This window comes from Thalassophryne amazonica, chromosome 15 (assembly GCF_902500255.1).
Source record: "Thalassophryne amazonica chromosome 15, fThaAma1.1, whole genome shotgun sequence".
Lineage (NCBI taxonomy): Eukaryota > Metazoa > Chordata > Actinopteri > Batrachoidiformes > Batrachoididae > Thalassophryne > Thalassophryne amazonica.
In genome coordinates, this window is record NC_047117.1 from 63,259,700 (window position 1) to 63,285,142 (window position 25,443).

At 45.7% G+C, this 25,443-nt stretch overlaps 1 long non-coding RNA gene across 1 annotated transcript; it reads left to right on the plus strand.

Moving 5' to 3' along the window:
* The first annotated feature begins 266 nt into the window (after nt 1-266).
* LOC117526504 lies at nt 267-25,194 on the plus strand. The gene is made up of 4 exons (XR_004565312.1): nt 267-334; nt 3,800-3,804; nt 8,887-8,891; nt 25,184-25,194. It is a non-coding gene; the product is annotated as an uncharacterized LOC117526504 (long non-coding RNA).
* The last annotated feature ends 249 nt before the right edge of the window (nt 25,195-25,443 follow it).

The window sequence follows — 25,443 nt, forward strand, 5'->3', positions numbered from 1 at the left end:
TATTAAATAAAATCAAACAAAAGAAGGAAAATACATAAAATACTGAAAAAAAACACGTAGCTGAGTGGAAAAAGGCTGAGGCTGTCTAGCTTTTAAATGCCCAAACCCATTTATACCGTGTCAATATAACATTTCTATCAGACTACAAACAGTAATATGAAAACAATCACAATGAATCACCAGTATTGGTAAACTTTCTTTTACCATTTTGAATACTTTAGTGAACCTGTAACTACATAAGATTTTTTTTTTTGACATTCTTTTAAAATTATTTATATTGGTGCTCTGTTTGAGCTCCAGCTCCAAACTGTTCCACAAATCCACCCCACAGATTGTGCACATCCTTCTCTTACTAGTTCGACTTCTATTCTTTTTGAAGTTCAATTCTCCTCTGAAATTATAGCCACCTTCTCTTTCCATAAATAGATTTTGTACATTTTTCGGCAGTAAATTGTTTCTGGCTTTGTACAAGTACATGATTTGTGATGTTTTAAATCTGACCAAATTCATAAACTTCAAGATGTTTGATTTTAGAAATAGTGGGTTGGTGTGTTCTCTGTATCCCATTTTATTTATTATCCTTATTGCTCTTTGCTGTAGTATGCATAGTGGCTGCAGGGTGCATTTGTAGTTGTTTCCCCATACTTCCACACAGTAAGACAGATATGGTAAAATGAACAGTGTGGAACAGAGTATGTGTAAGGCTTTATAGTCCCGTATGTATTTTGTCTTCCCCAGGATTGCGGTGCATTTTGCCAGCTTTGATCTAACATGGCTTAAATGAGGTTACCATCTGATTTTGCTGTCTATATGTATGATCACTCCAAGAAATTTATTTTGGTCTCTTTGGGAGTGGGAGGAAGCCGTAGCTCCCGGAGGGAACCCACACTAACATGGGGAGAACATGCAAACTAGAAATGACCAGGTGGGAAGGGATCCCACGACCTTCTTGCTGTGAGGCAACAGTGCTAACTACTAAGCCACCATGCCACTCCTCATAGGAAGCATATTTATTTTCACAAAGTAGCAGGTGCTACTTGTTGATTTTCACGTGTATTATAATAAGCTGAATATTGCATTGAATATCTATGTTGATCCAGTTGTCAGATCCAATGTATTTTCTAAGTTAATTCAGCATCAAACTTCAATGTGGATCAATGTCACTTTGCCTTCTGGGCAGCATCCTGCAGGTAAACTCTGAAGCAGACTACATGATTTCAAAGGTATTATAGTTGACTGATCATGTGAATGTCACATAGACTCCATAGTCTATCTGCCTCTCTTCATCACTTTGTCTCACAGACACAGCATGGACTCGGGGGGGCTGAAAATTACCTGTGGCTTCCACTGTCATCTTGTCATTCATTTCCACATCATTCTTTTTCATTTTATCTTGTTATATTTTGCAGATTTTTGTGAGGATTGTGACCAGAACTCAGATACAGTATATGAAATCACACACAGGGCCTTTTTTGTACACATTTTAATTTATTATACCATTTCTGGTGGAGAAGAATTCAGGCTTAATTTTGAAAATTGTCAGGATCTGCTCCGGCGCGGGCTTCATGTCTGGGTTTTCTCCTTATTTGGTATAGGCTTCCACTGAGGGTTTTACAGTTTTACTTTTCATATTATTATATGAAGTCATGTATGTGTTATACATCATACGGATAAAGTGAGGAACCTTGGAGTAATTTTTGATCCTACGTTGTCCTTTGATCTCCACATTAGAGACATTACGAGCTGCTTTCTTCCATTTGCGAAATATAGCGAAGATTTGTCCCATCCTGTCTATGGCTGATGCTGAGACTTTGATTCATGCACTTGTCTCTTCTAGATTGGACTATTGTAATGCTCTGTTTTCTGGCTTACCGCAGTCCAGGATTAGGGGTCTTCAACTGGTTCAAAACACTGCTGCCAGACTTTTGACACAACCCAGAAAGTTTGACCACATTAAACCCGTTTTGGCGTCCCTGCACTGGCTTCCTGTTCATGCAAGATCAGATTTTAAAGTACTGTTATTAGTTTATAAAATCGTTCATGGACTTGCACCTCCCTATCTGGCTGACCTGGTAAGCCCTTATGTACCAGTTCGGGCCCTACGTTGTCAGGGTGCAGGACGTCTGTGTTCCCAGGGTGAATAAAAAGTCTGCCGGTCAGAGCTTTCTCCTACCGTGCCCCAGCTCTGTGGAACGATCTCCCAGCACACATTGGGCAGTCTGATACTGTGGAGATTTTTAAGTCACGTTTAAAGACTCATTTGTTTTCTCTGTTTTATCATTAGTATTATGAAGTGTTTTTATTCTTGTATTCTTTTATGGTTGTCTTTCTTTTATGGTCTTTTTTTGTTTTAAATTTTGAATTTTTTTTGTGTGAAGCGCCTTGAGACGATTTTATCGTGAATTGGCGCTATATAAATTAATACATTTGAATGTAAGTCTTGGTTTTCTGTTTCTGTACTTTGTGTAATGCTTCTGTTACCAGTTTTATTCTGTGTATCATTTATTTATGGTTTAGTCATTCATTGCATTACGTAGTCCCTGGTTTTGATTTGTTCATTTATTTCCTATTCTGTCAATAGTTTTTGTCATGTTTAGTGTATTCACTTTCCTGTGTCACGTCCTCTCTTTTTCGTTATCACTGGTTTTCCACTCCTCGACTCCCCACCTTAGTTTCAGTTTTGCCCCCTCTGTTTTGTTCATGTTCAGAAATTGCGTTTCCCCAAACTCCAAATGTGCAGTAACAGAGGCTATATTAGACATACAACTAAACATAAACTGGACGAGACATCACTGGGACATAAAATGCAAATATCAGTAACAGAACAACAATCAACACGACAGTCAACACGAGTTAGACACAATTCAACCACTAGGAGCATTGAGCAGCCACAGTCCAGCACGCAGGGACCAGCTCCAGATGTAGAGACGCTGCCTTGGTCAGGGGCAGAGAAAGGAGCAGACCCTAAATAAGCATGTTTTGATTGTGTGGAGGAAACCAGAGTGCCCGGGGAAACCCACACAGACATGAGGCAAACATGCAAACTCCACACAGAAAAGCTAGGAATCAATCCCATGACCTTCTTGCTGTGAGGCACCAGTGCTAACCACTAACCACCGTGCCGTCTGCTTTATTATTCCATCCATTTTGTGCAATGCACAAGTCCCACTAGCAGCACCGCAGCCCCAGAGCATGATGCTACCACGACCATGCTTGACAGCTGGTTGAGGTGAAACCCTCACCTTTACTCCAACAAACATATTGTGGCCAAACAGCTCAATCTTTCATTTGACCATAAACCTTTTCTCCAGAAGGCATTTCATGTGTCTATGTGGGCAGCTACAAATTGCATTCTAGCTTTGAAGGTGTCCATTTTGGAACAGGGGCTTCTTTTTTGGCCAGCACCCTCACAGTCCATGGTGATGTAAATCTCTCTTCACTGTGGATAGTGGCAATGGTGTTCCAAAAGTTTCCAGTTCATCATCAGCCTGAGCCTTGGTGGTTCCTGCGTTGTTCCTGAACATCCTAACCAATTTCCTCTCAACTGAGGGTGACAGTTTGGGTCTTCTTCCAGATCTTGGGAAAGTGGTGACACATCTGACTAACTTGTACTTACATACAACTGTTCGAACTGATGATTATGGAATTTGCAGTTGTTTAGAAATGGCTCCAAGAGACCGTCCCAACTTGTATAAATCTACAATTCTCCTGTCTTCATTGAGTTCCTTGGAGTTTCCCATTGGTCAGTCTCAGTGCTGTCAAAAACATCCTTTTTATACTGGCAAAAATAAATCATCAGATGTAGTCAATCATGATCACTAATGAGGAGTTAATAGGTCTTGGCCTAGTCACATTAAAAGACACTGTAGAACCTTCAGTACCACTTATTAAAAGATTTAAGAGAATGTATGTATATTTGAGGCTGCATGTGGTCTGTGGATTAGAGAAGATCCAATTTAAATTCAAACTTATGCACCCAATTCTTGTTTTTTGATATCATTAATGATGTATGGTGTGCAATCATTCCAGCTTGGCAAAAGAACAGTTCAAAGAAATCATGAAAAGGCCAAAATGACCATGACATTCATGTCCATGAGTGTACTGTATGTAAACCTCTGTCCAAAACTGCATGTGAATAATGGGATTTAGTAAACTCCCCATCATAAATGAAGTCCTATTCAAAATCCATGAGCCTCATCAGCAGAGTGGATACATGTGGAATGAATAATGTTGGCGTTTTGTAGGTGACTTTGTCCGTTTTCTGTTATAGGACTTTGCCCCAACCACCTTCAGTGCCTCTCTCAGGGTTAATTCCAACAAAATGCCTGAAAAGTGATAGTGTTTCTTCCACAGAGTAAAAATCAAGTTATGTTATTAACAGATTAATAACACACTAAAAGGCACCAAATGTATTGCTCAAAGTATCTAACCTTTTGGATGAATTCGAGTGTGCATGTTGCCTTTTCTTGGTCTTGTAGAATGTGGAAAAATCCAGCCCAGTCTCATGCTTTTTTTTTTTTTTGTGACTCAGCACGCCCCATCAGTAAGGTGGGTGGATCGCCTCATATACAATGTGGCCGTCAAGCTAATCAGCCAATCACATGGCAACAACTCAATGCAATGACATCTTGACGTGGTGAAGACAACTTGCTGAAGTTCAAATTGAGCATCAGAATGTGATGGCCCCTTCACATGTAACACGAATGTGGCCGAATGGCACACGAAGGAGGATTCAGAAGGCACTCGTGAAAAATTGGAATGGCACTCAAGCGCCTTGCACAGCAGTCGGCACAACCATTTGGCCACAGCACTTGAACTCCAATTCACGTTGCACTTGTGCTGGAAACCCAATCAAACGGCATCAAGATGGTCGCAACATTTGTATAGCATGTCATATGCAGGTTGCCCCACAGTCAAGGGGCTGCACAAACTGATCTGCTACATCAAAGCCTGGCCAGATATGGTGAATGAGCTCGCCTTCACACCAACGGCCGAATGAGGGCAAATGGCACTGAATGGCCTTTCGACTCACGCTCGGCCAGAATCGAGGTGCCACCATGAACTTCCAACAGCAGCCGCGGATCACTTAGAAAATGTGGGCCCATTTGCATGGCCAGCACACATGTGATGCCCGGGACACCATTGTCGAGGTGATGAAAGCTCAAAGGATGGTCAGTGTGTTGTGTCCGCGCTGAGCAACACAAATGGCATGGGAGTGCAGTGGCGGCGTTAAGGGGGAGCTTAAGCCCACCCAATAATGAGCCAAGCTCCCCCCCCAGTCCCCCCAATAATTCTGTCAATAATGTAAATAGTGACTGACATATTTGTGGATCTCAACTGCAGTTTTGCACTGAGAATGTCTCAATATTGCGTAACTGAGCAAAGTGATGAATGTGTGTGTTAGGTGATCCACCAATGTTGAATTACACTTCACAGAATTTTCAGTTTTGCAAATAAACATTTATTTGTAAAAAACACAGAAGTTACAAATCAGAAATTTGTGTTTGTGGATCACAGAGCATGTGTGCAAATCAAAGGATATTTGTAAATCACCCTCTGTGCATTTGCAAGTACTAATGAGACAAATTTAACTCCATTCTCCAAAAATTTAGCTGTTTTAAATATTTATTATGGCCACTCTTAAAACTTCACTTATCTTTATTTATACCTATGTGCACGTTTACTGAACTTGCAATCATTCTAAGTGATGTATGCGTGCATTGATACCACATTTTAGAGGAGCATGGGTGACTAAAACATATACCTTGGTATTTATAAGCAATTTACTATATATTGTTCATTTCGATGACATTTTGTGGCGCCCCTCCAACTTTTACCCCAGCCCCCCCAACGAAAATTTCTTGGCGCCGCCACTGTGAGTGTGTTGTGCTCCCCTCCGCCAAACCACGATCCAACACTGTAGAGGTGTGGCCGAGGTGGCGAAGGCTTGAAGAGCAGCCAGAGTGCAGTGCAGTGCAGTCACTGTACAGCACAGCGTGCACATCTGGATGGCTGTCATGTCCATGATGGAACAGCTGACAGCTGTGGAACACCCATCATGGCATATCCAGCATGTCCCGCTGGAGGTGGAATCACTGGCCAGCAGCATGCCCACACCATCACAACAGAGATAAATAAAAAACTCAGCTGCTCCAGGTGTGTGTCACAGTGCTGGGCTGCGCAGACACCAACCATGCAGCAGCCTGTGCTGTATGTACATCCTGCTGACAGCTCCCACCGTCAGCTAACACAGTCATCCCATATAGATCTCATATAAACCCCATATGTGGCATCCTCTGGCCAGCGGCCCATCTGACAGGACAGCCACATCATGTGACACAGTATTGCTGAAGATCACGGCCCAGGTGTGCCCACCAAGGCAATCAGATGATGCCAGTGCATGGAGGTACACCGAAGCCGTCAGATCACGGCCCAGGCGCGCACACCGAGGCGATCAGATGCAGGTGCACCGATAGTCCAGCAGTTAAGGGATAGAATCGTGCACTTTCTTACAAAAGCGCCAAACTTTGTCCAGGGACTCTTTAGGTTATATTAAGTCATGTCAAAGCGGGAGACATTTGATTTTAGCCCTGTATCCTGCTTTTTTTAAAAGGTTGTTTGCATAGGTTAAAGGCACTGTGCTGCGGTGGTTTGAATCATATTTGTCTAATAGATTACAATTTGTTCATGTAAATGGGGAATCTTCTTCACAGACTAAAGTTAATTATGGAGTTCCACAAGGTTCTGTGCTAGGACCAATTTTATTCACTTTATACATGCTTCCCTTAGGCAGTATTATTAGACGGTATTGCTTAAATTTTCATTGTTACGCAGATGATACCCAGCTTTATCTATCCATGAAGCCAGAGGACACACACCAATTAGCTAAACTGCAGGATTGTCTTACAGACATAAAGACATGGATGACCTCTAATTTCCTGCTTTTAAACTCAGATAAAACTGAAGTTATTGTACTTGGCCCCACAAATCTTAGAAACATGGTGTCTAACCAGATCCTTACTCTGGATGGCATTACCCTGACCTCTAGTAATACTGTGAGAAATCTTGGAGTCATTTTTGATCAGGATATGTCATTCAAAGCGCATATTAAACAAATAGGTAGGACTGCTTTTTTGCATTTACGCAATATCTCTAAAATCAGAAAGGTCTTGTCTCAGAGTGATGCTGAAAAACTAATTCATGCATTTATTTCCTCTAGGCTGGACTATTGTAATTCATTATTATCAGGTTGTCCTAAAAGTTCCCTAAAAAGCCTTCAGTTAATTCAAAATGCTGCAGCTAGAGTACTGACGGGGACTAGAAGGAGAGAGCATATCTCACCCATATTGGCCTCTCTTCATTGGCTTCTTGTTAATTCTAGAATAGAATTTAAAATTCTTCTTCTTACTTATAAGGTTTTGAATAATCAGGTCCCATCTTATCTTAGGGACCTCGTAGTACCATATCACCCCAATAGAGCGCTTCGATCTAAGACTGCAGGCTTACTTGTAGTTCCTAGGGTTTGTAAGAGTAGAATGGGAGGCAGAGCCTTCAGCTTTCAGGCTCCTCTCCTGTGGAACCAGCTCCCAATTCAGATCAGGGAGACAGACACCTCTCTACTTTTAAGATTAGGCTTAAAACTTTCCTTTTTGCTAAAGCTTATAGTTAGGGCTGGATCAGGTGACCCTGAACCATCCCTTAGTTATGCTGCTATAGACGTAGACTGCTGGGGGGTTCCCATGATGCACTGTTTCTTTCTCTTTTTGCTCTGTATGCACCACTCTGCATTTATCATTAGTGATCGATCTCTGCCCCTCCACAGCATGTCTTTTTCCTGGTTCTCTCCCTCAGCCCCAACCAGTCCCAGCAGAAGACTGCCCCTCCCTGAGCCTGGTTCTGCTGGAGGTTTCTTCCTGTTAAAAGGGAGTTTTTCCTTCCCACTGTAGCCAAGTGCTTGCTCACAGGGGGTCGTTTTGACCGTTGGGGTTTTACATAATTATTGTATGGCCTTGCCTTACAATATAAAGCGCCTTGGGGCAACTGTTTGTTGTGATTTGACGCTATATAAAAAATTGATTGATTGATTGATTGATGGTTATAATACAGTGTATATTTTGCTATTCATATGACAATACGATCATATGGTTATTATGTAGGGGGCAGTGATCAAGATTGGACATTGTTAAGCTGTAGAGAATGGCTACTGCAACTAGTGCAAAGCTATACTGAGCTTATGTGATCATGTATATCCGTCGTGCGGCGTCATACGTGTCATATATCCTTATACATTAGCAGGGTGGTATGTTTCAAAATGGAAAGAGGTACAGGACTCATTTCAGGCCTGTAGGGATCTTTAACAGGCCTCTACCTCTGAGACATAAAATTAGGTCACTGTGATCTTCCTAGCATGAAAGCTGTAGAGAGTAGTTCATTAAAAATATTCATGAAACATTTGTGCATATCTAGGAAGTTTGCCAACCAGGTATTTACAATGTTTTCACTTAAAAAAATATGGTGATAATCGTCTCAATACCAATAACAAAATAATAACAACAACAATAATAATGGTTATGGCCATAAAAACAAAATTGATTTCTTGTAATTAATAAAAAAGCATTTCTTTCCATTCAAACACTGTTTTTAGAGTGTAAATATGTTAGAGTGCATGAGTAGCATCTTTCCTTTGCCCTATGCTCGCAAACAGCTATATTGCATAGGTATATTGATATTCACAATGAGTTAGACAATAGTCACTTTCCCTAGATTAACGCTTTTTCTAAGAGTGTAAGCACACTGAAGTACATTTGAAGCATCCCTACGTAGCCTTAATACATTTTTCATAACCTTCAAGTTTATATTATGAACTTAAAAACACATTTGTATAAGAGTTTGTCATGAATTATATGCTGTAGAAGGCTGAAAATGGTTATTCTCTTAAACCCAAGTTTTTAGAGTGTAGACGTTTATGGATTCAGTGTCTCCCGATCTTAGATACTTCAGGACACTATAAAGTACCTCTGATAAAGTTTTGGCGCTTTTGTATAAAAGTGCATGATTCCCCTAAAATTTGTCCCTTAGCCGCTGGACTACGAAGCCGTCAGATGATCACACGCATGATCACCAAGGCGATCATCATGTCACACCTGACTGCTGTGTCATTGCAACTCACAGCTGGAGAACGCATATCATGCCATGAAGAACATCACCTCTTAACACGCTACCGCGATGCAAGCTCTCATGACATGGTGGAAAAAATACATATCACGTTTGGAACGTGTTCAGCTGCACCTCACACAGCATCAGCCAGGCTGCCCCATGTGAAAATATCCATCTGATCATGTGAATGGCCAGCTGGCAAGGCAAATGTCACATCCACCACGTCAGTTATAGTCCACATGACGCAGTGTCCTTTAGTACGCCAGTTGGCCAGAGACAGCTGGATGTGCAGACCCTCTGTGGCTTATTGATGTGAGCACATCATTTCATTCATGCCAGTTCATTAAGTCCTTGTTTGCTTCCACGGGCATGGTTCATGAACAAAAAGGAAAGAAGGGCAATCATTCTTGTATTCTCTGCTCTTTATGACAGGAATGAAATATTTTAACAGACAAAATTAATTCTATTTGTTTCCTCATTTCCAACACAGACCGTCAAGTCATCAAGCATCAATTAATCATTACTAGTAACATGATTGTCTTACATTTAAACAGTACATTATTGTTCTTATAATGGTCTGTGCTTTCTCATTATTTTGTCCTTACACATTTCCTTGGTTTTATGTACATTTGTACATTTAACTGCTTCCACTGCTGTGTGAGCGTGATGTGGTATCACATCTCTCACGTGGTTGCACTGTGTTTGTATACATGTGCACGAGCGTGCACAAAACCGTCGCAACAGGATAGGACTGCATTTGTACACGGCTGTCCGACCGTCTGTCCCTCCCAACAGCGGTTGGAATTTTTTGGGTCTCTCCCAGTCGACCTGTTTTGGCCTGATTCCCCTAACTTTGTGTTATGTGTGAAGGGGCTGTGCAAAAGGGGGATTTAAGTGACTTTGAATGTGGCATGGTTGTTGATGACAGATGGGCTGAGTCTTTTAGAAACTGATGATCTTTTGAGTTTTTCATAGAAAGCTGTCTTTAGGGTTTACAGAGAATGGTCCAAAACAGAGAAGATATCCAGTGGCCGGCAGTTATGTGGACTAAAATACCTTGTTAATGTCTGAGGTCAGGGGAGAATGTGCAGAGTGTTGAATGGGTGACTGCATGATGCCATCATGTCAATATGTACCAACATCTCTTTCCAACACCATGTTGAATCGATGCCACAAAGAATTAAGGCAGTTCTGAAGGCAAAAGGGAGTCCAACCAGGTACTAGCAAGGTGTACTTAATAAAGTGTCTGGTGAGTGTTCATACGTATGTACGCACACAGGTGGTGTGTGTGCAAACTAGTTACATTTGCAAGAAGTATTAGTCGTGTGATGGCCATTAAGAGCTGGATGACAGAAAATGACAGCTCGACATTTTCACCCAGAGAGAGAACACTATTACTATGATCAGAAGGGCAGCAGAAGCACCTGGTGCATCTGTTATATCAGAGAAACATGCCAAAATCAACCCAAATACAAATAAACAGTCTGATTCAGCTAATGCAAAAAGTCACACAGCACTTCTAGTTCATAATATACCTGCAGTTTCTGCTCTGCTGCCTTTACTGTGCTGTCAACGTCCTTCAGGAGATACAATTAATACAACTTTGAGAAAAACAATCACATTTATACATATTTGAAGGGGCAGTAAATTACAGCAAAAAGAAAAATATTCTCCACCAGTAAACCATGTAGAATATTTATACAGCACCCTTCACTCCACAAATACTGTACAGGTCATAACAGTCTGTGACAAAACACAGGTGTTAATGATCTTCTGCCATTCTCTGACTGCATATGAAGAATGACTATGCAGCTGCTCCTGAGTCTTTTGCATTTCTTTCCTGCGGTTCACGATCTTTTGCTCTGTTGACTTCTTCTGTGCTTTTGTGTTAAATTTCTAAAATATGAATTCATAATATTTTTTCACCCAGACGTGTCAAAGATTAGTTATTGCAACAGCAGCACATAGCTTTGAGTTTATGCTGCAATCACATCATTCCCCACCATAGACTGTGTGCTCCAGATTCCTGAGATAAAGGGAGTAATGATACACCCATATAGATATACACCCCCACCTCAATCACAGCCCACATAGGGGCTGTCAGTGCGACCTAACAGAAGTAGTCATTACATGGAAAATATGCCTTTTATGTGGGGTCATTTATGGTGTTCTGTGGCGTAAACATTCGGGAGATGCGTTTTTATTTTGTGGCTCATTATTACACATTCTTTGGGATGTGAGGTTTTAAAAAATTATTTATTGACCATGGACTGCGTTCTTTGTATTAGAGGGAGTTATGCTTCAAATGTGATCATCTCACTGAAGCTGACATGTTTCAGTTGCACCTTTTGTTATTATCTTCAGTTTTTTTCCATTTTTGGTTTATCAGCTATCTTGTTTTATTAATTGCACAATTCCGTAGTCACGGTTTTGTTTTGTCTCCATTTGCATATAGTTTGTTCTGCCAGGTTGTGTTTTCATTATTTCTCATTTAGTTTCATCTGTTTATTTTTTGCAGTTCCCGTGGTCACGCTCTGTCTGGTCTTGTTAATATATTATTCGGTCCTTAGAATCCATTTGAGCTCTGCTCATAGTTCTCTGTTTCCCTCACACCCATCCGAGTATGTTCCCACTCATCACTGCACCTGCCATTGTGTCTTTGTCTCACACTTTGATTGTCTGGTTTGTGTTTCATTCACTCCCGCTCTTGCACCTGCTCATGTGTCTTTGTCTCTTTCATCACTCCACTCTGTGCTTTCCTTCACTATCTTGTAATGTGCCCAAACTTTGTCTCCCCGGTCACGCCCTGTTCCAGAGACTTCCACACACCTGCTTCACATCACCCTGATTAGTTTGCTCCTTATTTAAACCCTCACAGTTCAACAGCTCACTGCCCGATTGTTGACTTTGTTCACTCTCTCGCCTTTAGTTCATGTCCTGTTTGATTCTCAATGTTTTGACCTTGCTTGTTTGCTCTGACCTCCACCTTGCCTTAATCCTATACTCGGCTAGCATTTTGATTCTGCCTTTGTTTTTGCCTGTGATACTCCTCGACGCCGATGGTATGACCTCAGCTCGTATTTTTGACCACGTCCCAGCCTGTACCCTCTCTGATACCTCTGCCTCATCTGATTACCCGTGTACCGAATCTACTGCCTGGTTCCAAGATAAAGCTTTTCATTCATCACAGCCATCCATGTCTGAGAGTCTGCATTGGTCTCCACCTGTTTCCTGTGTCAATCCATCACAAGCCCTGACAATTATCTTCTATTTTCTTGAAATAGTCCAGAAAGCCCTGTGCTGAAAAGGGAGAACGACGAACAGGTGGCTGTCCACGAAAAGAAATGCCACCGTATCAAGCAAAGTTTGAGTTATGCTTGTTTTTGTTGATCAATTCAGAGTAATAGGTCCACTTCATAGCCAATAGAGCATGCTTTATAATCTAAAATAGCTTCACGCCACACAAGGTGGAAAACCTCTTTGGAACTACGCTATTTCTGTTCCAAACCCCTAGCTTTCTGCCTAAGGTTAGTAGAGGAGGCGCAATCTTATCAAGTGTGGTTTTTAGCACTAAATTCAGGCTATCCGCAAGACTGTCCACCAACTGAAAACTTCAAGTTCATCCTATTCTGCACTCCTTACCTGTATTAATTGTACCTGTTTGAACTTGTTACCTGTATAAAAGACACCTGTCCACACACTCCATCAATCACACTCCAGCCTATCCACCATGTCCAAGACCAAAGAGCTGTCTAAGGACACCAGGGACAAAACTGTAGACCTGCACAAGGCTGGGATGGGACAATAGACAAGCAGCTTGGTGAGAAGACAACAACTGTTGGAGCAATTCATAGAAAAGGAAGAAACACAAGATGACTGTCAAGCTTCTTCAGTCTGGGGCTCCATGCAAGATCTCGCCTTATGGGGTAAGGATGATTCTGAGAAAGTCCACAGCTACATGGAAGGACCTGGTCAATGACCTGAAGAGAGATGCGACCACGGTCGCAAAGATTACATTAGTAACACACTACGCCATCAAGTTTTAAAGTCCTGAAGGGCACACAAGGTCCCCCTGCTCAAGCCAGCATATGTCCAGGATTTAGGTTTTGGTCATTGTTTAGTTCTGGTTGTCATTGTTGTGTGGGCCGCTGAAGAGCAGGTACTGCTGGCCCACCACCACCAGAGGGCACCCTGCCTGGAGTGCGGGCTCCAGGCACCAGAGGGCGCTGCCGCCTCACAGGAGCAGCCGGGGTGACAGCTGTCACCAATCTGTTCATCAGTGGTATATCAGCAAGTCAACATCTCCACCTCTTCGCCGAGATATCGCTCTACGAGGAGGTAACGTTCTCAGCCGACTATATTGTCTTCCTGACAGGAATACCTGTTGCTTTGTGTGTTTGGATAACAGATATTGTGTTGTTTTCTTCCGACGAGAGGTGGAGGTGTTTCCCACTATACGTGTTGCTGGGTGCAAACACACCCACATCTGTTTTTGTTCCTCGCCAGCAGTACCAGATCCGACAAGCGGAGGCAGTGGCCACCTGGAGTTTGGGACTTGGTGGCTCCAGTATTCCCGGGGTTCGGTGGCGGAGGAAATCGTGTGGTTCCGGTTCTGCTTTGGACAGACGTCTCTTATCTTCGAGCCTGCCCACGTGACACATTTTGTGAATTGACTTCTTTGCTATTATTGTAATTCGCCGTGTTTGTGTGTGCTTATTCACAACAGTAAAGAGTTGTTATTTGACTTCCTCCATTGGTCCGTTCATTTGCGCCCCCTGTTGTGGGTCCGTGTTCCTACACTTACACAACAGGATATCTCGGCCAACGTCATGGACCCCGAGGGGCGTCAACTGGCTGTTGAACGGCCAATGGAAGAGCAGGGCGCACAGGGCGTCTGCGGAGGAATGATTGGTGAGTTGCAGCGTATCACTCAACGCTTTTACGGCTCGGTTGGATATGATGACAGAGCAGAATGTCTCCTTAACCGCAGGGTGGAGGCCTCTCGCCGCGCAGGTGGAAGCGCGCCCTCAGGGCACTGCTGCGGCTCCCCCTCCTGTCCATTCCTGTGCGCAACAGTGACGTTCCACAGGTCGTTCAATGACCCATCCCACCTTCCCCTGAAGCATACATAAGCCCTCCAGAGCCGTATGGGGGTTGTGTGGAGACGTGCGCGGGACTTCCTTATGCAGTGTTCGCTCGTCATCGCACAACGTCCCGTCATGTACGCGACTGATGCTAGTAAGATAGCTTATGTGATTAATCTGCTTCGCGGTGAGGCACGCGCTTGGGCTACAGCGCTCTGGGAGCAAAATTCACGGCTCCTTCAGACATATGATGGGTTTGTGAGGGAATTCAGAACAGTGTTCGATCACCCAAATAGAGGAGAGGACCGCTTCAGCCGTGCTGCTGTCAATGAGACAGGGGCGCCGGAGCGCAGCTGCTTATGCAGTCGACTTCCGCATCGCGGCTGCGAGGTCCAGCTGGAATAGCACTGCCCTCCGTGCCGCCTTCGTAAACGGACTGTCATTGGTCCTGAAGGAGCACCTGGTGGCTAAGGACGAACTGCGGGATTTAGACGGGCTTATTGATCTCGCTATACGATTAGACAATCGGTTAGAAGAACGCCGTCGGGAACGAGACGAAGGGCGTGGCCGGGCACGCGCCATCCCTCTCCCTTCCGGTTCCGACCGAGTTCCGCCCACCCCACGCTCCACGGCCTCTACGCTCCGTGTGGTTACAGCTCCCCCTGCTGATGAAGCTATGGACATGAGCAGGGCCACATTTAGGCCACCAGATAGACAGAGGAGGCTGGCCCGCGGAGCGTGCTTTGTTTGTGGCTCAATATAGCATCAAGTGAGGGACTGCCCCGAACGGTTAAACACCAACGCCCGCCCCTAGAAACTGGGCCAGGGGTGGGCCAAGACTTCACGTGGGACATACCCATATTGCCACACGACTCCCAGTTACAATCCTTTATGAGGATTTAACCCTTCAGGCCCCAGCACTGGTGGACACGGGCTCTGAAGGGAATCTGCTAGACAGCAGATGGGCCAGGGAGGCAGGGCTCCCCTCTGGTGGCGCTTACTTCACCTGTGCAGGTGCGGGCACTAGATGGCTCCCTACTCCCTCTAATCACACATAAGGACACCACCAGTAACCCTGGTAGTGTCAGGGAACCACCGGGAGGAGATCGAGTTTTTTTGTGACTCCTGCCACCTCCCGTGTGATTCTCGGGTTCCCCTGGATGTTAAAACACAATCCCCGATTGATTGGCCGTCCGGGGTAGTGGTTCAGTGGAGCGAGACCTGCCATCGGGTATGTTTAGGTTCCTCGGTTCCTCCCGGTTCCCAGGCTAGGGAGGAGTCAGAGTCCCGCCCAATCTTGGGACGGTGCCGGTGGAGTACCATGACCTTGTGGATGTGTTCAGCAAGGACCTGGCGCTCACCCTTCCCCCGCACCGTCGGTATGATTGTGCCATTGATTTGGTTCCAGGCGTTGAGTTCCCGTCCAGCAGGCTGTACAACCTGTCACGACCTCAGCGCGAATCAATGGAGACCTACATCCGGGACTCGTTAGCTGCCGGGTTGATCCGGAATTCCACCTCCCCGATGGGTGCAGGTTTCTTTTTTGTGGGAAAGAAAGATGGCGGACTTCGTCCATGCATTGATTACAGGGGGCTGAACGAAATCACGGTTCGTAACCGATACCCGTTGCCCTTGTTGGATTCAGTGTTCACGCCCCTGTATGGAGCCCAAATATTCACAAAGCTAGATCTTAGAAATGCGTATCACCTGGTTCGGATCCGGAAGGGAGACGAGTGGAAGACGACATTTAACACCCCCTTAGGTCACTTTGAGTACCTGGTCATGCCGTTCGGCCTCACCAACGCCCACGCAACGTTCCAAGCATTAGTTAATGATGTCTTGCGGGATTTCCTGCACCGATTCGTCTTCGTATATCTAGCCGATATACCTCTTTTTCTCGGATCCTGAGAACCCATGTCCGGCATTACGTCAGGTCCTGCAGCGGTTGTTGGAGAACCGGCTGTTGTGAAGGGCGAGAAGTGTGAGTTTCACCGCACTTCTTTGTCATTCCTGGGGTTTATCATCTCCCCCCAACCCGGCGTCCTGATCCGGCCCAAGGTTGCAGCGGTGAGAGGACTGGCCCCACCTACCAGCCGTAGGAAGCCTGCAACAGTCACGGGCTTTGCAAATTTCTATAGGAGGTTCATTAAGGGCTACAGTCAGGTAGGTAGCCCCCTGACAGCCCTGACCTCGCCCAAAAGTCCCCTTCACCTGGTCGGATCGGTGCGATGCCGCGTTCAAGGAGTTGAACGGCGCTTCTCGTCTGCACATGTTCTGGTGCAGCCCGATCCTAGTCGCCAGTTTGTGGTTGAAGTGGACGCCTCGGACTCAGGGATAGGAGCCGTGCTATCCCAGAGCGGAGAGACCGATAAGGTCCTTCACCCGTGTGCCTATTTTTCCCCGCAGGTTGACCCCGGCCGAACGGAACTATGACGTCGGCAATCGAGAACTGCCTTGCAGTGAAAGAGGCTCTTGAAGAGTGGAGAACATCTGTTGGAGGGAACGTCCGTGCCATTCACGGTTTTCACTGACCCCGGAACCTCGAGTATATCAGGACACGCCAAGCGGACTGAACCCCAGGCAAGCCCGCTGGTCACTGTTCTTCGGCCGTTTGACTTCCGGATCACCTACCGCCCCCGGGACCAAAAACCAGAGATTGGATGCCTTGTCCCGGGTGCATGAAGACGAAGTCAAAATGGATCATCCCGGAGTCCGCTACGTGGCTACCCTCACCTGGGACGTAGAAAAAACCGTCCAGGAGGCCCTGGCACGGAACCCGGACCCCGGAACTGGGCCGAAGAACAAACTTTACGGTCCCACCAGAGGCCAGGGCTGCAGTCCTGGACTTCTGTCACGGCTCCAAGTTCTCCTGTCATCCGGGGTGCGAAGAACCGTGGCAGTTGTCCGGCAGCGCTTCTGGTGGGCGTCCCTGGAGGCCGACGTCCGGGGACTATATCCAGGCCTGCACCACCTGCGCCAGGGGCAAGGCTGACCACCGCAGGGCATCGGGACTGCTCCAGCCGCTGCCTGTACCTCATCGCCCCTGGTCCCACATCGGCCTGGATTTTGTCACGGGCCTCCCGCCGTCCCAGGGCAACACCCCATCCTCCGATAGTGGACCGATTCTCCAAGGCGGCCCACTTCGTGGCCCTCCCGAAGCTCCCTACTGCCCAGGAGACAGCGGACCTCCAGATCCACCACGTCGTCCGGCTGCATGGGATTCCAACAGACATCGTCTCCGATCGCGGTCCCCAGTTCTCCTCGCAAGTCTGGAGGAGTTTTCTGCCGGGAACTGGGGGCCACGGTGAGTCTCTCGTCCGGGAATCATCCTCAGACCAATGGGCAAGCAGAACGGGCCAATCAGGAGGTGGAACAGGCCCTGCGCTGCGTGACAGCCGCGCACACCGGCGGCCTGGAGTACCCATTTGGCCTGGATTGAGTATGCCCATAACAGCCATGTGTCTTCAGCCACCGGCCTCTCCCCTTTTGAAGTATGTCTGGGGTACCAGCCCCCGTTGTTTCCGGTGGTTGAGGGAGAGGTCGGTGTGCCCTCGGTCCAGGCCCACCTGCGGAAGTGCCGTCGGGTGTGGCGCGCCGCCCGTTCTGCTTTGCTAAAGGCCTGGATGAGGGCAAAGTCCCATGCAGGACCGTCGGCGGACCCCGGCCCCTGCGTATCGGCCAGGGCAGGAGGTGTGGTTGTCGACAAAGGACATTCCCCTCCAAGTGGACTCCCCTAAACTGCAGGATCGTTACATCTGTCCCTTCACGATCCTCAAGGTCATCAGTCCAGCGGCTTCAGCTTCCGGCCTCACTGCGGATCCATCCTGTTTTCCATGTGTCCCGGATAAAGCCACATCATACCTCACCCCTCTGTACTCCGGGTCCGGCACCGCCTCCTGCCCGGATCATCGATGGCGAGCCGGCTTGGACTGTGCGCCGGCTCTTAGATGTCCGTAGGATGGGCCGGGGCTTCCAGTATTTGGTGGACTGGGAGGGGTACGGACCTGAAGAACGCTCCTGGGGGAAGAGGAGCTTCATCCTGGACCCGGCCCTCCTGGCCGATTTCTACCGCCGCCACCCGGACAAGCCTGGTCGGGCGCCAGGAGGCGCCCGTTGAGGGGGGGGGTCCTGTTGTGTGGGCCGCTGAAGAGGAGGTACTGCTGGCCCACCACCACCAGAGGGCACCCTGCCTGGAGTGCGGGCTCCAGGCACCAGAGGGCGCTGCCGCCTCACAGGAGCAGCCGGGGTGACAGCTGTCACTTATCACCTATGACAGCTGTCACCAATCATCTGATCATCAGTGGTATATCAGCAAGACGACATCTCCACCTCTTCGCCGAGATATCGCTCTACCGAGGAGGTAACGTTCTCAGCCGACTATATTGTCTTCCTGACAGGAATACCTGTTGCTTTGTGTGTTTGGATAACAGATATTGTGTAGTTTTCTTCCGACGAGAGGTGGAGGTGTTTTCCCACCATACGTGTTGCTGGGTGCAAACGCACCCACATCTAACTGTTTTGTTCCTCGCCAGCAGTACCAGGTCCGACAAGCGGAGGCAGTGGCCACCTGGGAGTTCGGGATTTGGCGGCTCCAGTATTCCCGGGGTTCGGTGGCGGAGGAAATCGTGTGGTTCCGGTTCTGCTTTGGACAGACGTCTCTTATCTTCGAGCCTGCCCACGTGACACATTTTGTGAATTGACTTTTCTATTATTGTAATTCGCCATGTTTGTTGTGCTTATTCACAACAGTAAAGAGTTATTTGACTTCCTCCATTGTCCGTTCATTTGCGCCCCCTGTTGTGGGTCCGTGTTCCTACACTTTCACAACAGTCATTTGTGTTTTGACTGCCTCTTATTTTGTTGCACTTTGTTCACTTCTGAGTTCAGCTTTGGTTTCTGAATAATGTGTTTTCTGTGTTGTGGTTTCATGATTTCTCTTATTCTTTGGTTATGTTTTGTTTTCCCACTCGCCCTTAGATGTTTGTTTAGTTTTGAATCACCTTGTGTTCGATTAACTATCACCTGTATCTTTAGTTCTGGTGTCGCTGATCGAGCGACCCCCCCCACTAAAAAATTGGTCCGCCCTGCCTTCACTGCACATGCGTCATTTCGGACCACAGCAGCACGTCTGAGTCTGATTCTCTAAACCCAAAGGGACTAATGTGATTATTAACCATCAGATGACAAAGTAAACCTCTTAAAACATTCTAAAGTCAGTTTTAAGCAAATCAAGGTGATAATTGGGGAGTTGCGACTGACCCTCTGAAGTAAAGTAGGCGCTCTGATCACTTCCTCTGCCTTTTATTATGAAACTAGCTGAATTACCTGTTCTACGCACGGGTAGTGGAGAAGAATTTTAGCTGTTATTGTATATTTCATGTCACTTTAGTTAAGGTGTGGTAAGTTGCATTGTGTGTATGTTGTCGTCAATTTTCATAGAGCAATTTGTGACATTCATGATACTCAAGTGAATGATGATAAAAGGTGATAGCATGTTATATCACTGCAATGCTCTGGTATGCTGTACACAGCAGGTATATTTTAATTGAAAAAAGTGCGCCTTAACTCGCACGCAGCGCATGTTGGCCTGTTCGGATTGTAATTAAAGTCCACCCTAGCCAGTGGCTACTATGTAGTAAGTAAAGTGTGATGCTTGCTACCTGAGCTGAGTACAATGTGAACTGCAAAAATAAGGGCTCCAATGAGCGGGTCATGATTTAATACAGTGGGGAAAATAAGTATTTGACCCCCTGTCAGTTTTGCAGGTTTTCCCCACCTACAAAGAATGGAGAGGTCTGTAATTTTGATCGTAGGTACGCTTCAACTGTGAAAGACAGAATCTAAAAAAAAAAAAAATCCAGTAAATCACATTGTATGATTTTTAAATAATTAATTTGCATGTTTATTGCATAAAATAAGTATTTGACCCCCTAGAAAAACAGAGCTTAACAATTGGTTCAGAAACATTTGTCTGCCATTACAGAGGTCAGACGTTTCCTGTAGTTCTTGACCAAGTTTTCGCACACACTGCAACAGGGTTTTGGTCCACTCCTCCATACAGATCTTCTCCAAATCTTTCAGGTTTGGAGTTTCAGCTCCCTCCCAAGATTTTCTATTGAGTTCAGGTCTGGAGACTGGCCATGCCACTCCAGGACCTTGAAATGCTTCTTACGGAGCCCCTCCTTAGTTGCCCTAGCTGTGTGTATGGGGTCATTGTCAGTCATGACCCATCTTCAATGCTCTTACTGAGGGAAGGAGGTTGTTTGCCAAAATCTCACAATACCTGACCCCATCCATTCTCCCTTCAATACGGTGCAGTGGTCCTGTCCCCTTTGCAGAAGAGCACCCCCAGAGTATGATGTTTCCACCCCCATGATTCACAGTTGGGATGGTTTTCTTGGGGTTGTTCTCATCCTCTATACATGGTAAGTGGTGCTGATTCCAAAAAGCTCTATTTTGGTCTCATCTGACCACATGACCTTCTCCCATGCCTCCTCTGGATCATCCAGATGGTCAATGGTGAACTTCAAACGGGCCTGGACATGTGCTGGCTTGAGCAGGGGGATCTTGCTGCCCTGCAGGATTTTTAACCCTGACAGCATCATGTGTTACAAATGTAATCTTTGTGACTGTGGTCCCAGCTCTCTTCAGGTCATTGACCAGGTCCTCCTGTGTAGTTCTGAGCTTTCTCAGAATCATCCTTACCCCACAAAGTAAGATCTTGCATGGAATCCCAGACCGAGGGAGATTGACAGTCATCTTGTGTTTCTTCCATTTTCTAATAAATAATCAAAACAGTTGTTGTCTTCTACCAAGCTGCTTGCCTGTAGTCCATCCCAGCCTTGTGTAGATCTACAGTTTTGTCCTTGGTGTCCTTAGACAGCTCTTTGGTCTTGGTGCAATGGTCTATGGTGCACAGGTTGGAGTGTGATTGATTGTGTGAACAGGTGTCTTTTATACAGGTAACAAGTTCAAACAGGTGCAGTTAATACAGGTAAAGAGTGCAGAATAAGAGGGCTTCTTAAAGAAAAATTAACAGGTCTGTGAGAGCCAGAATTCTTGCTCGTTGGTAGGGGGTCAAATACTTATATTATGCAATAAAATGCAAATTAATTATTTAAAAATCATACAATGTGATTTTCGGGATTTTTTTTTTTTTTTTTTACATTGTCTCACAGTTGAGGTGTACGAGGTCTGTTAGAAAAGTATCCTACCTTTTTATTTTTTGCAAAAACCATATGGATTTGAATCACGTGTGATTGCATCAGCCAAGCTTGAACCTTCGTGCACATGCGTGAGTTGTTTCACGCCTGTCGGTTGCGTCATTCGCCTGTGAGCAGGCTTTGTGTGAGCAGTGGTCCACCCCTCTCGTCGGATTTTTATTGCAAATAAATGTCTGAACGATTTGGAGCTTTGCTGCATCAAATTTTTCCAGAAACTGTGAGAGACCTCCAGGTGGACACCATTCGGAAAATTCAGATGGCTTTCAGGGACGATTTTATAGGGATTACACAGATTAAGGAGTGTTACAGCCGGTTTAAAGACCGCCCACAGCGGCTGAGAGCGCGGCGCACTCTGAGCGCCAATCGACAGGCTCACACCCCGCTGAAACAGCCAGATCATTTCCAACGTGAAGGCTTTGTTGATCAGGGACACCATGCGGCTCCACCGCGACGCGCAGAATTCCTCCGCACGTCTGTCTCAATGTGCCGAAAAAGTGCTGATGTCCACGTCTTCCACAATTCCTGTGGAAGTCAGTCGACGTCCCGGATCAACACAGCGTCCAGTTTGGAAATGAACGGCACATTCCACTGTTACAGTAGTTTTTGTCATGGAAAGACGAGCGGAGGAATTCCGCGCGTCGCGGTAGAGCCGCATGGCGCAAAGCAACGCCGTGATGAAGCCTCACAGGACATGTTCTGGCATGTCCAGGTCATCCACAATTTCTCCGATAGTCACACGACTGAAAAGCCACCGAAAGCTGTCTGAAAGCCGTCCTGTGAGACCAACACGGAGGTGGGTTTGTGCCGCATCCCTCCGCTTCTCTTTCCATGAAAAAAAACTCTTGTAACAGTGGAATGTGCCAAAAAAGTGCTGATGTCCACGCTTTCTGCCTTTTTTGTGGAAGTCAGACGACGTCCAGGATCAACAAAGCTTCACGTTGGAAATGATCTGGTTGTTTCAGCGGGGTTTCAGCCTGTCGATTGGCGCTCAGAGTGCGCCGCGCTCTCAGCCGCTGTGGGCGGTCTTTAAACTGGCTGTAACACTCCTTAATCTGTGTAATCCCTATAAAATCGTCCCTGAAAGCCATCTGAATTTTCCGAATGGTGTCCACCTGGAGGTCTCTCACAGTTTCTGGAAAAATTTGATGCAGCAAAGCTCCAAATCGTTCAGACATTTATTCGCAATAACGAGAGGGGTGGACCACTGCTCACAGGCGACTGACGCAACCGACAGGCGTGAAAAAACTCACGAAAGCGCACGAAGGTTCAAGCTTGGCTGATGCAATCACACGTGATTCAAATCCATATGGTTTTTGCAAAAAATAAAAAGGTCGGATACTTTTCTAACAGACCTCGTACCTACGAAAAAAATTACAGACCTCTCCATTCTTTGTAGGTGGGAAAACCTGCAAAACTGACAGGGGGTCAAATACTTATTTTCCCCATGGTATATAAGGCTGACCGCGTGTGTGTTCACGCATGTATGCTTTCAACCTAAGGGCCCCAGTGACCTCCCCCTTGGTGCCCCCAGTCACCATAGTTTGGTGTCAATTGCTTAATTACTGTGGCTGTGCATAGTCATAGTGAACACAAACTGTGCCGTATACATACGTAGACTGTCTTTTATACTTATAGATAATGCTGAATTTATGTGGAAATGATTGTTGTACAAAAGCTTCAGATATCTGTCGCTGAGATAAATGACTGGAGTGCAGTTTTAAGCAGAAACGAGGCGATAATCAGTGAAACTGTTATGGTTAGGGGTCCAGACAGGACTGGACCATTACAGGTGATGGACTTAAACACTGGGGGCAAGGAACACAACTAGTTGTGAAAGAAAAGAGATTTATTAGAGGGCCTGCTGAGCCAAGTTAGGGTCCGCTTGTAGCGGTGGAACATCTGGGAGCTGCAGTGCACACATGGACAGACGGGAGTCTGAGACCAAGAAGGAATCCTGGGGTATATGGGAACTGGATCTGGAGCCAGATGGGTGCACAGAGCCAAGGACGGGAACTAGGAGAACAGAGGTGAGGGCTTGCACTCGTAACACTGAAGCCTTTAACAACAAGCAGTTCATTATATGCTTAAAACGGGGATGTTCACTCTTCCAGAAATGTTCGCAGTCTAGGAAATGACATTTGCTGTTAAGGAATTGCTCACAGTTGAGTTTCTTCAGAGGTCAAGTGCTGCGTATCTGAACGCAGTTCCAATTAAGTAGGACTTGACTTTAGAAATGACTTGGAAAGTTCTTAGTGGTTCAGTATCAGAGTTCATACAGTTCTTAGTCAAGCACAGTCACTGACAGGAACACTATGAGAGCAGGATCTCATAGAACATGAAGGAACTTAACTGAAGCATGGCAGAGCTGCGCGCTCTGTAGCTGAGAGCCTGAGAGTTTCACAGTGACGTGGCTCAGATAGTCGTGGAGCCAGGAGCATATGCGACATGGAAGCCGCGCAGGAGATTGTCTGGAAGCACCACAGAAATCAAGAAGCTCTAATACGGGAATTAGAGCTGGCTAGGTTACCTTGAAAAGACGTGGAAAGCTCTGACATCTGAGCGCATGGAAGCAGCAGGAAAGACAGGGTCAAGATCATGGAATCTCATGCAGGATGTGATGCAAGAATCTGGCTTTATGGCATGGAAAACCAAGAATCTGGCAGTGAAAAAGCTGAAAGCCTGAGTTTAAGTGACCCACTGGTGATGAGCCGCTCATGCACGTCAGGTGTGTGGCAGTGATGAGCAGCAGGTGTTCCTTGGCTCTGCAGCATGCCATCTGGGGGAAAACTAACAAACTACACACAAGGTAAAAAAAAAAAAAGGAAAGGAGAGTGGCTGACCCACCGCTGATGCTCAGAAATGACGCATGCTCACTGAAGGCAGGGCCTTCACCGAGCATGCATCATTTTGGACCTCAGCCACGTCAGTAGTATTTCACAGATTACCGTCTTTTGTGTGTGTGTGCATATGTATCTTATTTTCCCTTTCATATGGCTAGCATACTGGCATAGTATGTTACTATGCTTTTTACTCTTTAAAACTAATTTTATTAGGAAACAGAGCGGGCCGCGGCCTCAACTTTATCTAAATTCTGGGTCTTTTAGTGAAGCTTAGGGCTAGTGGCTGGCGATCACCTTAGTATCTCTTCTGTTTTTCTTGTTGCTTAACACTGACAAATTACACTGTATTTGTTAATTTTCTGATGCCTGATTCTGTTTTTTCTCTCTGTTTGAGGTGCAGCTCCATTGAGAGGAGTGGTGTCTGTTTCTTTCATCCTCCTGTCCTGTGCACCGGCAATGTTTCCTGTATATTCATTTGTGAATCGTATTGTCAGTTGTCAGTAGCATGGCACAAGTAGAGGTTCACCCCTTTGAGTCTGGTCTGCTTGAGGTTTCTTCCTCAAATCATCAGAGGGAATTTTTCCTTACCACTGTTGTCTGTGTGCTTGCTCTATGGGTTGGTAAGGTTAAACCTTACTTTGCTATATAAATGAAAATAAACTGAAATTGAAATATCTACACTTCCCGGCTACTTTATTAGGTACACATTGCTAGTACCGGTGTTGAAAACTGAACGGTCCCCTCTACAGCTTGGTCCCCCCTGCCTTCATTGTGCATGCGTCATTTCAGGGCACACACCATGTTTGATCGTCTGCAATTTTAGGTTCATTACTACAAAAAAGTTACAAAATCCCCTTGAAGTAACACATAAGGTGATCAGAAGGGAATATTAGCCAGTAACTTTAAATAAAATGAGGTGTTAAAAGTATTGGGTGTATAAACACTTCCCTTAAGAATTTGTTCTCCATGTAAGAACCCAGTGATTATGACAAATCTTCCTTCCATATCTTGGATGACTTTATCCAGTGTTAAAGCTCTATGTTTGTGGTATTTCTTTGTGGTAGGTATTGCAAACCCTCTACTTTTTGAGTTGAAACAAATAATGAAGTTTAATTTTAAATGATCAGTCTGTAAGGTGAG